This window comes from Dreissena polymorpha, chromosome 5, assembly GCF_020536995.1.
Source record: "Dreissena polymorpha isolate Duluth1 chromosome 5, UMN_Dpol_1.0, whole genome shotgun sequence".
Classification (NCBI taxonomy): domain Eukaryota; kingdom Metazoa; phylum Mollusca; class Bivalvia; order Myida; family Dreissenidae; genus Dreissena; species Dreissena polymorpha.
This window is the reverse complement of record NC_068359.1, coordinates 46657898-46670379: the sequence shown is the minus strand read 5'-3', so window position 1 is coordinate 46670379 and position 12482 is coordinate 46657898. Positions and strand designations below refer to the sequence as shown.

The window sequence follows — 12482 nt, the reverse complement described above, 5'->3', positions numbered from 1 at the left end:
ACAGGTAAAGATTTCCTTAACAATATCCATGTATTAGCAATAACTTCAGAAAAAAACTAATGCAACATTTATCACGTGTAATCCCTTGTATCCATACCTTTTCTAAACGAGCTTTCCAAGCCGAATCGATTTAAACACAACGAATTATACGTTATGCGATATGTAAGAAACAACTCGACTCAAATCAATGTTGATGTTTTACGGCAATCTTTATACCGCCCACTCCCCAGGTGAAGTAATACAGCTTAACTGTCATGATACCTAGTTACAAAATTACATGTTTTTGTACTTGGGATGTAAAGAGTCGTTAAACTGCTGGGCTACTGACATCCTCAGTCGAGAGCCACCAGTCACCGAATGTTTCGACCCTTTAATCTCGAGACATTCTCATGGTGGTGGGTTCGCAGGGGTAATCAATCCCCCTACGTGTCAGGAGTCGGCTGCCAGCTCCTCTATTCTCTCCTTAGCCAAAGCCATCTCGATGCTCGATCCGCTGCATCCCCAAGTCTGTTGTCTGCTAGTTTTCTGTCTCGTCCTGTCAGGCCAAACAAATTGAAAAGTCTCCAGAGAGACTTTGCCGGAAAGCCTCGGACGCCGACCTCCACTGGGAATAGCCACGTGTGCCATCCCTTCTCCCTGCATTCCCTCTGCAGATCAGCATATTTCGCTGTTTTCCTCTCCATCGCCTCATCACAGCGCGACTCACAAGGGACTGTGAGTTCAACCATCACCAGACACTTGTCCTTTGCCGACCAGATCACCATGTCGGGTCGTTGTGTTGTCTGGACCACACTTGGGAAAATCAGCCTTCGTTTCAGGTTAACCACCATCTCCCATAACTGCGCACGATCTAGGATCGATGCTGCTTGCGTCTGCTGCTTCTTGACGGTTTCCCCTTCCTTTACACCACCTGTATCTTCCTTGTGTAAGGGCTGTCTGGCAAGATAATAGTGTAGGTTCTAGAGTGCCTATCTTTCCACAAAGTGGGCAGGTTGGATCGTCAAGGTTTCCCCATCTGTGCAAGTTTGCTGGAGAGGGTAGCAGGTCGTAGACTGACCTGAGCAGGAAACTAATGCGTAGAGGTAGGCTGCGCCAAATATCCGCCCAGGTCATCTTCTTTCCTGTAGTCTGCCACTTCGTCAAAGCACCCTGGCACCCCATTGCCACTGTCCTTATGCCTTGATCTTCTTCTTCTTCGACCAAACGCACCTCTGTCTGGACCATCTCCCTCCTTGTCCTACTGTCCGCCTTCTTCCAGCTCCTCGACTCCGTAGAGCCCAGACCTTGTGTTCCCACTGCCGTTGTTCCCACAATGTCTTTGTGTCGCAGGCGGCTCTCTGTTTCCGCTACAGCCTGGCTCGCAGACCAATTTCTTCCAGCTCTTGTCTCAACACCTGCTTTTCGGACCATGTAATCCCTTGCATTCTTCAGTGTCATGACAAATCTGGTATTGGCCGCCTTGTACTCCTCTACCAAGGAACTTAATGGGAGCTGCAGTTGATTCGATCGTCCGTAGAACTCAATGTTGCTGAATGGTTCTTCAGTCCTTCCACCACAGTTGTTGCTACATCATAAAGCATCGGTGGCCACATCAGTCGTGGGAGACGTCCATTCTGGAATAACCAGGTCTTGAATTTGCCAGGTAGTCCGCTTCTGTCAATCTGCTTCAGCCCTTCAGTAAGCGGGTTCTTGATGCGCTTGATATTGTTCCTATCTTCGAGTGTAGCATATCATACCACTTCCCAAGGCATTTAATGGGGCTGTCCATTATCGATGATATGTTATCACCTTGCACTGTCAGATTGAATTTCTTGGTAGGTTGGCCTTTCCTGATAACAAGTGCTCTGGAGTTCCTGGGTTTGAATCTCATTCTTGACCAAGTCGCTGCCTCTTCTAGAACCGAAAGCATCCACCTTGCTTGAATGTGGGTCTTCTTTGTCAGAGTGAGGTCATCCATGAATCCCTTAAAAGAAGGTAGGAAGATTCCTGTTGCTTCTTTTGGACCACGTGTCTCTCTCTACGCCGCATTGATGATGAGGTTCATACCCATCACAAACAGGACCACAGAGATTGTGTCTGTTCTCCCACAGCAAAGCGTAGCTAAATGCCTCTGTAGTAGTCTTTTTCCAGGTTACAAACGTGTTCTGGTACATTATACTGCTCAAGTGACTTCTCAAGGTCTAGCCACACTACAGTCAGGTCATCATGGTTCACTCGTGCTTCTCGGATCACTTGGCTGAGAGCACTGGTATGCTCAACGCACCCAGAAAATCCGGGAACTCCACCCTTCTGAATTGCCGTATCAACGTAGTTATTGTCTGTAAGGTACGTTGTCAGTCGCTTGGCTAAGACTGCAAATAATATCTTTCCCTCTACGTTGAGGAGAGAAATGGCCCGGAACTGACCAATTTCCTTTTAGTCCTTCTCCTTTGGGGCGAATATTCCCTCCGCTCTCTTCCAGCAATCCGGGATTTTGCCCTTTCTCCAAATCACTCTAAGTAGGGACCTTAGCTTCCGAAGTATGCCTGGGCACATCTTATAGACTCGATAAGGTATGCCATTCGGGCCTGCATGGGATGAGCCTGTCCATGCTTTCTTCACAACATGCTGTACGTACCTCAGACAATGATGGCTCCTTTGTGTCCAAAGGAGTTTCTGGCGGGTCTTCTGGTTCTAGCCTTGAACAGTCACCCAGTGGAACCTCACGTAAAGGATCACTGTGCACATTGCGTAAGTGCTGCTCTATGTCCTGTATGTATGTTAATATATACAACCTTCAACTTTAACCAAAACAAATATAATGTCATCATTTCGCCTTTAGGGACCCCCATAACAATACATTTTCTGAAAGAACATTCTTTACACGAATAAAAGTTCATTGGTGTTTTTTTAACTATTTTTCCTGCTACTATTTTAGTTGATTCTCTCCTTCTCCAATAACCAATCACTCGTAAATCGCTGCGAAGTACTGCCTGGCATAGCGGATCATGATGCCATCTTTTTAGAATCCAGTCTTCGCCCAATGAGAGTTCGTAAGCCTCCAAGAAAAGTGCACCTGTACAAGAAAGCTGATTTCGACAGTCTCAGAGATGAACTGTCTGCCTACCTACCAGAGTTCACGGAAAATACAGCCAACATCTCAGTCGACCACACTTGGAAGGCTTTCGAGAACAAACTGAAGTCGCTGATCAGCAAGTATATCCCAACAAAAACTCTCTCAGGGAACAAAGTCCAAAAACCATGGATCACAAAAACAATCAAGTCTCTACATCGAAAACGGAATAAACTTCATTCCAAATTTAAATCTACTGGTTCCCTTAAGGATAGACGCCGATACCTTCACGCATAGAAAGAAACCCAGAAACAGGAAAGACAAGAATACTGGAAATATATTGAAAACTTAATTGAAGTTGATCTCACTAACACAGAACAACACTCGAAACAGAATTTTTTTTGGAATTACATCAAATCCTTAAGAAAAGATAATTGTGGGGTAGCTCCACTGAAGGATAAAGGAAAATTACACGGCAATCCGACTGAAAAGGCCAACATCCTAAACCGACAGTACCACTCGGTATTCACCAAGGAGGACAGTTCCAGCATCCCAACACCTGAGGGCGAACCATCACCAATCATGCCAGACATAAACATAACCACAGAAGGTATACGTGCCCTTCTCAGGAAACTTAATGTACAGAAAGCGGCCGGTCCGGACTTAATTCCCGCACGCATCTACAAAGAGATGGCAGACCAGTGTGCTCCTTTTCTGAACATTATATACAGCAAGTGCCTATCAAATGGCAGTATACCAGACGTGTGGAAGACAGCCAATGTGTCAGCAATTTTCAAGAAAGGGGAAAGGTTCAAAGCCAGCAACTACAGGCCGGTCTCACTGACATGCATAGCATGTAAGATACTGGAGCACATTATTGTGAGCAACATAATGGGCCACCTTGATAGACATGCCATCCTCACGGACTGTCAACACGGTTTCAGAAGAAGACGGAGCTACGAAACCCAGCTACTGACGCTGACCAATGAGCTCGTCCATTCCATGGCCCGCCACAAACAACATGACCTTGCTGTACTTGATTTCAGCAAGGCCTTCGATCGGGTCCCGCACAGTCACCTGCTCACCAAACTCAACCACTATGGCATCAGGGGTAACACCTTGAAGTGGATTGAAGCCTTTCTGACAGATCGCACGCACAGGGTAGTCGTTGATGGAGCAACATCCGAGCCAGCACCCGTCGTTAGCGGAGTCCCTCAGGGAAGCGTCCTCGGACCCATCCTATTTCTTGTCTTCATCAACGACTTGCCACTACATGTCACATCCAAAGTAAGGCTATTCGCAGATGACTGTGTGGTTTATCGGGAAATCCACTCGGAAGAATACTTCTGATTCTACAAAACGACCTGATAAAGCTAGCCGAATGGGAGAAACAATGGGGTATGGACTTTCACCCAGAGAAGTGTAGCATTCTCCGTGTCCACAGAAAGAGGAACCCAATCATATTCCGTTACTCCCTGAAAGACCACATCCTCGAGACTGACTCGACTACCAAGTACCTGGGAGTAACCTTGTCCCAAAACCTTTCATGGAACCACCATATGGACATCACGGCGAAAAAGGGAAATAGTACACTCGGCTTCCTCCAGCGCAACCTACGCGTCAGCAATGAGAAGGTCAAGATCACGGCATACACTTCTCTTGTCCGGCCAGGCCTTGAGTATTGCTCCACAGTGTGGAACCCATTTACAAAGAAACTGGTTTACAAGCTCGAGATGGTACAGAGGAGGGCTGCTAGATATGTGACCAACCGATACCACAACACCAGCAGCGTATCCTCCATGATCGAGCACTTGGGGTGGGAGACGCTCGAGTCACGACGGACCAAAGCGCAACTCACCATGCTGTACAAAATCATCAATGACCTGGTGGATATCCCAGCCAACCAATACCTTGTACAAGCCCCAAGTCGCCCTAAGGACCATAACAAGAAGTACCACCAGCCGTCAACATCCACATCTTACCACAAGAACTCATTCTTTCCACGAACCATATCCGTTTGGAACCACCTCCCTGCGTCAGTCGCAGAGGCCCCTGACTTGGTATCCTTCAAGCAGGGGCTTTCCTCACTCACCTTCTAATCACTGTTAGGTGTCCAGCTTCAAGTAACCCCTAGTGATTCCCATTGCTGTGCCGGCCGCGGCCACCGTAACCGGATAGGTCTGGGTTGAAGAGGAGAAAACGAAGCTGGCAAAACTTTTTACTATCTCTATTCTTTTAACTTTCAAATCTCTTCTATCTATCCTATCATTTCATTACTTTCTCTTGCCCTAGCACCACCCGTCGCGTAATAATCAAGTGTGATTGCGCCGACGTATGATGTAGATGTAGATTGTAACCCGCATCACGTTAGTTTTCGCTCCGTAGTCTTAAATTTTGACGCAAAAAAAAATATGATAATAATTCCTTTCCCTGCACTAGGTCGAGAAACGATCAGCAAAACGAGTGTCATTAACTGAAAAAATGTCTTTCAGTAAATATAAATATGCCGATACAGAAAAATAGCGTCTTCGAATATCTGGTGCTGATTTATTTAGAGAGTACAACATTTACATATAGCACACCTGAAATATTTAGTATACGGTAACCTACAGGTACAAATTACTTCGTTCAGGTGTGTTTACCGACGCCATTTAGAAATTCAAATTTCGTTTTCAAGCCAAGGATGTTTTGCGTAAGTGATTATAGTGCAACACATCATTATGATGTATTCATAATTACTGAGTTTATAATTGACATCGAGAGAAAACCATAATAAATGCTTTTAATTCAAATTTTACTTAATTAAGAGGTCTAGGTAAACATCGTAAACAGATTTCCGGGTTTAAATATTAGTCATCATTTTCATATATCTATCAAAAAACGATTTGTGACATGACAATTGGATAGATATGTCAAAAAATGTGCAGAAAAAAAGGAAACAGATAGGAGATGGTTAGCCCCATTCAGAATGCTATTGACTATAACAGAAAAATAGTTAATACACGATTTATTTGTTAAATAAAGTACGGTCCATACAATAACCGAAAAGCACCGAAAAGCACGGAATAGCACCGAAAAGCACTCAATTTCTCTCTATATATATGCAATATATCGTTTCTAGTGTGTGTTATCGAGTTTAATTAGTAATAAATGGTTATATGATTGTATGTTTATACTACATTGTGCCCAAAATGGTAAATATCGGCAATTACCAACCGAAAAGCACTTCATGTGAAGACCGAAAAGCACTCAATTTCTCGCTATATATATGAATATTTGCGTTGCCATTGTGTGTAAACGGTTTAAATTAGTTATAAATGGTAATATTTCATGCATATTTATACTACCTTGTGTTTATTATGAGGTATTAATGCCCAAAATTGGATTAATATCGGCAATATACCGACCGAAAAGCACTTCATGTGAAGACCGAAAAGCACTCCATTTCTCGCTATATATATATCATATTTGCGTTCCTATTGTGTGTAAACGGTTTAAATTAGTTATAAATGGTTATATTTCATGCATATTTATACTACCTTGTGTTTATTATGAGGTATTAATGCCCAAAATTGGATAAATATCGGCAATATACCGACCGAAAAGCACTTCATGTGAAGACTGAAAAGCACTCAATTTCTCGCTATATATATGAATATTTGCGTTTCTATTGTGTGTAAACGGATTAAATTAGTTATAAATGGTTATATTTCATGCATATTTATACTACCTTGTGTTTATTATGAGGTATTAATGCCCAAAATTGGATTAATATCGGCAATATACCGACCGAAAAGCACTTCATGTGAAGACCGAAAAGCACTCAATTTCTCGCTATATATATATGAATATTTGCGTTTCTATTGTGTGTAAACGGATTAAATTAGTTATAAATGGTTATATTTCATGCATATTTATACTACCTTGTGTTTATAATGAGGTATTAATACCCAAATTGGATAAATATCGGTAATATACCGACCAAAAAGCACTTCATGTGAAGACCGAAAAGCACTCAATTTCTCGCTAGATATATTTGTGTTAAGTAAAACTGCATCAACATGATTTTTGAGTATGAGTTACTTAAGACTACCCGGGGTACATGTAAGTTTTACCCGAGCCGACAATGACCAATCGAGCGCTACTAACAGTAAAATACCCAACAACGGTATAATGTTATAGATTTATTTTTGCATTAACATTAATTCAAAACATTTTTAGTTCATAATGTTATTCACGTTAAATAAATACATCAGTTCTTCTTTTCATTTGCATCAAATTAAAGGTTAAAGTCCGATTGTTTTTAAAAAACTGCTATTTTATGAATATATTAACACTTATATGTACACTTAACAATAACACGTGATGTTTTAAAATTTTGTGAAGTGCGCGTGCCATTGAACGTTGAGTTAAACGAGAGTTGCGAATTAAATTACACATAATTAAAAACTTATTTATTGTAGGATACCGATTACACGGAGCTTGATTACGCTGCGAACTAGAACTCTGCCGAAATGTATCTCCAATGAAAGATGTAGCATTAATTCAAGCACGTATACTTAACAAAAAAAAAGATATTTCTTTATTTCCGTTATCAGTTTAAAAATGATGGTATTAAGGTGTTACTAAACAGTAAAATACCCAACAGCGATCGGGATTAATGCACTTGGCCGCTAGATGAATAATTTTATACAACTATTCTGGGCAAATTCATATTTTCAAAACATTTTTAGTTGGTGTTGTTATTCACTTTCAATAAATACATCAGTTCTTTTTATCAACCAAATTCCTGTTGTGTGCTACTGTTTCTTATCAGAATTATATAAATTACAATACACCATCAGCGGCCGAGCGCAGAATTGGCCGCTTTAAAAAAATGTGAAATGCATCAAATTGAATGTCAAATTCCGAGTGTATTAGAAAAAAACTGTTATTTTATATAAATAAATCAAGCACGTACACTTTAAAAAAAAGATATTTTTTTATTTAATGTAGAATTTTGCAAAATTAACGAGATTTATATATAACAATGTTATATTACTTCTTTCTGGTTGAGTAAAAAAAAACACAAAACAACATGTATAACATATAATATTTGTACATAATTTATAAAAAAGAAAAATAATGATGCACATGATATTTTATAATTTTGTTAAGTGCGCGTGCCATTGAACGTTGAGTTACGGGGGAGATGCGTATTAAATTACACATAATTAAAAGCTGATACTATTCTGTCAGCTTGATATATAAATCATGTTCCATCACGCCAATATATCCATTGTTTCATGAAATTGTAACGCCATCAGACCTGAATGAATACACCATTTATTCCAAGCAGGTAAATAACAATTACTATCTTAAAACAGGGGAAGTCTACACTGTGTATTAGCAACCTGCTGTTATGATCTTATCAGTTCAATACACAGGAACATGGCTACTGTACTGGAATTGGATTTACAGCCAAAATAACTGTTTTCATATCAGTCTACACTGTGTATTAGCAACCTGCTGTGGGGATCTTATCTTATCATCTCAATACACAGGAACATGGCTACTGTACTGGAAATATCGGATTTACAGCCAAAATAACTGATTTCATTTATTGCTGAAGTGGTGTGTACTAACAATTAACAACGCGAATTGATCCACCTCACCGTTGCACTTTTTTTATTAAATTAATTAATTTACTGAGTTAATTAAAGACGGCGCTAATGAAGTGTGAAGGTGGAAATTTAGAAATAAGATCTATTTTTGCATGTCACTGAATACACATGATACATGGATAAAATATCAATAAGACACATTTGAATCTTTCATTTCTCCAAAAAATTAGCACGTAGTCACATATATATAAGATAGATTAAAGACCAGAAAACAATGTAAGTAAGACACATTTGCATCTTTCATATCTTAAAAAAACGCCGACCAGATGCGAACGCGTTGACATGTTGTTTTTGCTGCAATAATTGGGGGAACTTGTGTGTTATACGCTGACACTTGGTTCTTCCTGCATTTCCGCGAGAAAAGGGGGTCATAACCCGGCAACCATGTGCGTTTTTGGGGTCCCATATTGACACGTTGTTTTTATTGCATTAATTGGGGGAGGATTGTCATACGAGAAGCATTGCTGACACGTTGTTTTTTGCAATATTAATTCAGGTAGGTAAGGGAGGGGAAATATACGGGTTTCACGTTGACACGTTGTTTTTTCTGCACTTATTGGGGGAGCTATTGAATTTCAAGTGTACATGTTGATTTTTTTGTATCTTCAATAATCCATTGTAATTGATTTAACGCACACGCGCCTTTTTAAATTTGTGTTTGAGCTGTAAATTAATAGTCATAATAAAATGCGTGTTAAGTTACCAGCGTACACTCGATACTCGCGCAATGAATGGTTTTAATGGAACGATTAAAATCGCTATTATTAATACAAAGCACATTAACTAAAAGTCATGCTGCAATTTCTATTTAAGAGTTTCACGCCAATAAGAAATACTTAAAACATATACATCAATTTACGTATAAGATGATAAACACCATGAAGTGCTTTTCGGTTGGTACATTGCCGATATATTTATAACTTGCTACCAGTTGTTTATAAAAAATATATATTCTATTCGATATTTAACATGACTGTCTCAATCCTCTAAACCGAAATGATCCGTAAAATAAAATAGTGTCTTTGTGTCGTATGAACGAATCTGCACTAAAACTAAGATTAGATTCACATCGTACATCGAATAATTAATTGAGCACATGTAATTCAACAAAACTGTACATTAATTCACACGAGCCGCACTGTTCGGACATGAATGAAAGGCGCCGAACATAACACAACTTCTCATCATTATCTGGAATATAATTAATTAAAGGTGCGAAAATCTATTTCCAAACTGCTTTGTGCTGATTAAAGAAGCGTACCGGACGTTCGTTCACAAGTTGTTAATGATGACTTCAGACCTTACAATTAAGTTTTAATATGAACAGACATTGACTAAATAAATATGTACATCTTTTCAATCCATTAAAATCGGCCCTTATAGTTAACTTTCATGTATATATAGAGCACTTGAGTGCTTTTCGGTGATTCTCTGCTGTCGCGGGAGTGCTTTTCGGTCTTCACATGAAGTGCTTTTCGGTCGGTATATTGCCGATATTTATCCAATTTTCGGCATTAATACCTCATTATAAACACAAGGTAGTATAAATATGCATGAAATATGACCATTTATAACTAATTTTAACCGTTTACACACAATAGGAACGCAAATATTATATATATATAGCGAGAAATTGAGTGCTTTTCGGTCTTCACATGAAGTGCTTTTCGGTCGGTATATTGCCGATATTAATCCAATTTTGGGCATTAATACCTCATAATAAACACAAGGTAGTATAAATATGCATGAAATATAACCATTTATAACTAATTTAAACCGTTTACACACAATAGCAACGCAAATATTATATATATAGCGAGAAATTGAGTGCTTTTCGGTCTTCACATGAAGTGCTTTTCGGTCGGTATATTGCCGATATTAATCCAATTTTGGGCATTAATACCTCATAATAAACACAAGGTAGTATAAATATGCATGAAATATAACCATTTATAACTAATTTAAACCGTTTACACACAATAGCAACGCAAATATTATATATATAGCGAGAAATTGAGTGCTTTTCAGTCTTCACATGAAGTGCTTTTCGGTCGGTAAATTGCCGATATTTATCAAATTTTGGGAATAAATACCTCATTATAAACACAAGGTAGTATAAATATGCATGAAATATAACCATTTATAACTAATTTAATCCGTTTACACACAATAGAAACGCAAATATTCATATATATAGCGAGAAATTGAGTGCTTTTCGGTCTTCACGTGAAGTGCTTTTCGGTCGGTATATTGCTGATATTTATCCAATTTTGGGCATTAATACCTCATAATAAACCCAAGGTAGTATAAATATGCATGAAATATAACCATTTATAACTAATTTAATCCGTTTACACACAATAGAAACGCAAATATTCATATATATAGCGAGAAATTGAGTGCTTTTCGGTCTTCACATGAAGTGCTTTTCGGTCGGTAATTGCCGATAGTTACCATTTTGGGCACAATGTAGTATAAACATACAATCATATAACCATTTATTACTAATTAAACTCGTTAACACACACTAGAAACGATATATTGCATATATATAGAGAGAAATTGAGTGCTTTTCGGTGCTTTTCGGTTATTGTATGGACCCCATAAAGTATCCTCGTGTTCAGTATGGTCAAGTGCTCTTTTTCTGGTGGAGACCTAATTCCAGTGATATTTGTTTACGTTAAGAACAAGAATCTTGTGATGACGTCATACCAATTATTGTTAAGACCTATATTTCCATAGTTCTGGCTACCATAACTTTAAATGTCACTTTTTATGATTTTTGACTGGCGCGACTTTATAGTTATGGACTAGCTGAAATAATTCGCGTTCAGAATAAATCTGAACGCTGAAACTCCGGTCTGTAAAAACCATAAGGAAAAATGAATACAATGCTATTATATCAATATGCTTAAAATTGCAAAATAACATAACCAACTCATAAAGTTTTAGTTAAGAAGTCCATTTTTACCTCAAATAGCATCGAATTGAAGTTAAAAGGCATAATTTGTTTCAGTTAAACTAATGCTTAAATCACAGTACAATCACTGACCTCTCGTCATGTTATGAAATATTTAAATATCAACCAATCAGAAGAAGGCATTACAGTGTAATAGGCTGCGTTATCGATTAAAATCTACCTGCGGTATACAGCGGGCACAGCGATTGGAATGGAAAATGTGAGTAGTGTGTTGATTTAAATTGGTCAGGCGTGCAAAATTGAAAGATTCATTACATAATTCTTATGGAACATTATTGAAGAATGAATTATCTACACAGGTATGTAAATATTATTGTAATCCGTTGATATTTACTGTCTGATATCGAGGCTGGAATGTTGCGCACCAAATTCCTTGCGCATTAATATAGACAAAGAAGGAAAACTTTCGCTATTAAAAAGATAGAGTGGACTATTGACGCCAAGAGTCTGCCAAAGCAAAAATCATCAAAAGACTCTATGGCGGCAATTTATATTGACTAAGTTATGGACCAACCCCATTAGGAAAGTCAACCAGAAATTCCCGAAAAAGTTGAAAGTTAACAAAGACCTGTCCAAAACAGCTTTTAAATGCAGTTATTTGCCCAAATCAACCACTTGATCGGAAAGATTGACATTTTTCACATTTAACTGATATATTCTTTCACAAAATACTATCATAAACATTTAAAATTAATCTTTTCTGCTCTTACATATCGAGAAAAACAGTGATGTGACAGACTTTCTTGAAATGCAAATCTCCCGAGATTTCACGGTCATATGATGTTAT

The 12482-nt window shown here is 38.7% G+C and overlaps 1 protein-coding gene across 1 annotated transcript in view; it reads left to right on the top strand.

The window, feature by feature from the left end:
• The first annotated feature begins 5657 nt into the window (after positions 1 to 5657).
• The window catches only part of LOC127882373 (contactin-5-like), an 80340-nt gene continuing 73515 nt past the window's right edge, over positions 5658 to 12482 (top strand). The window contains exon 1 of the mRNA XM_052430971.1: positions 5658 to 5744. The gene's annotated coding sequence lies outside the window, so the exon portion shown is untranslated. The remainder of the gene's footprint in view (positions 5745 to 12482) is intronic.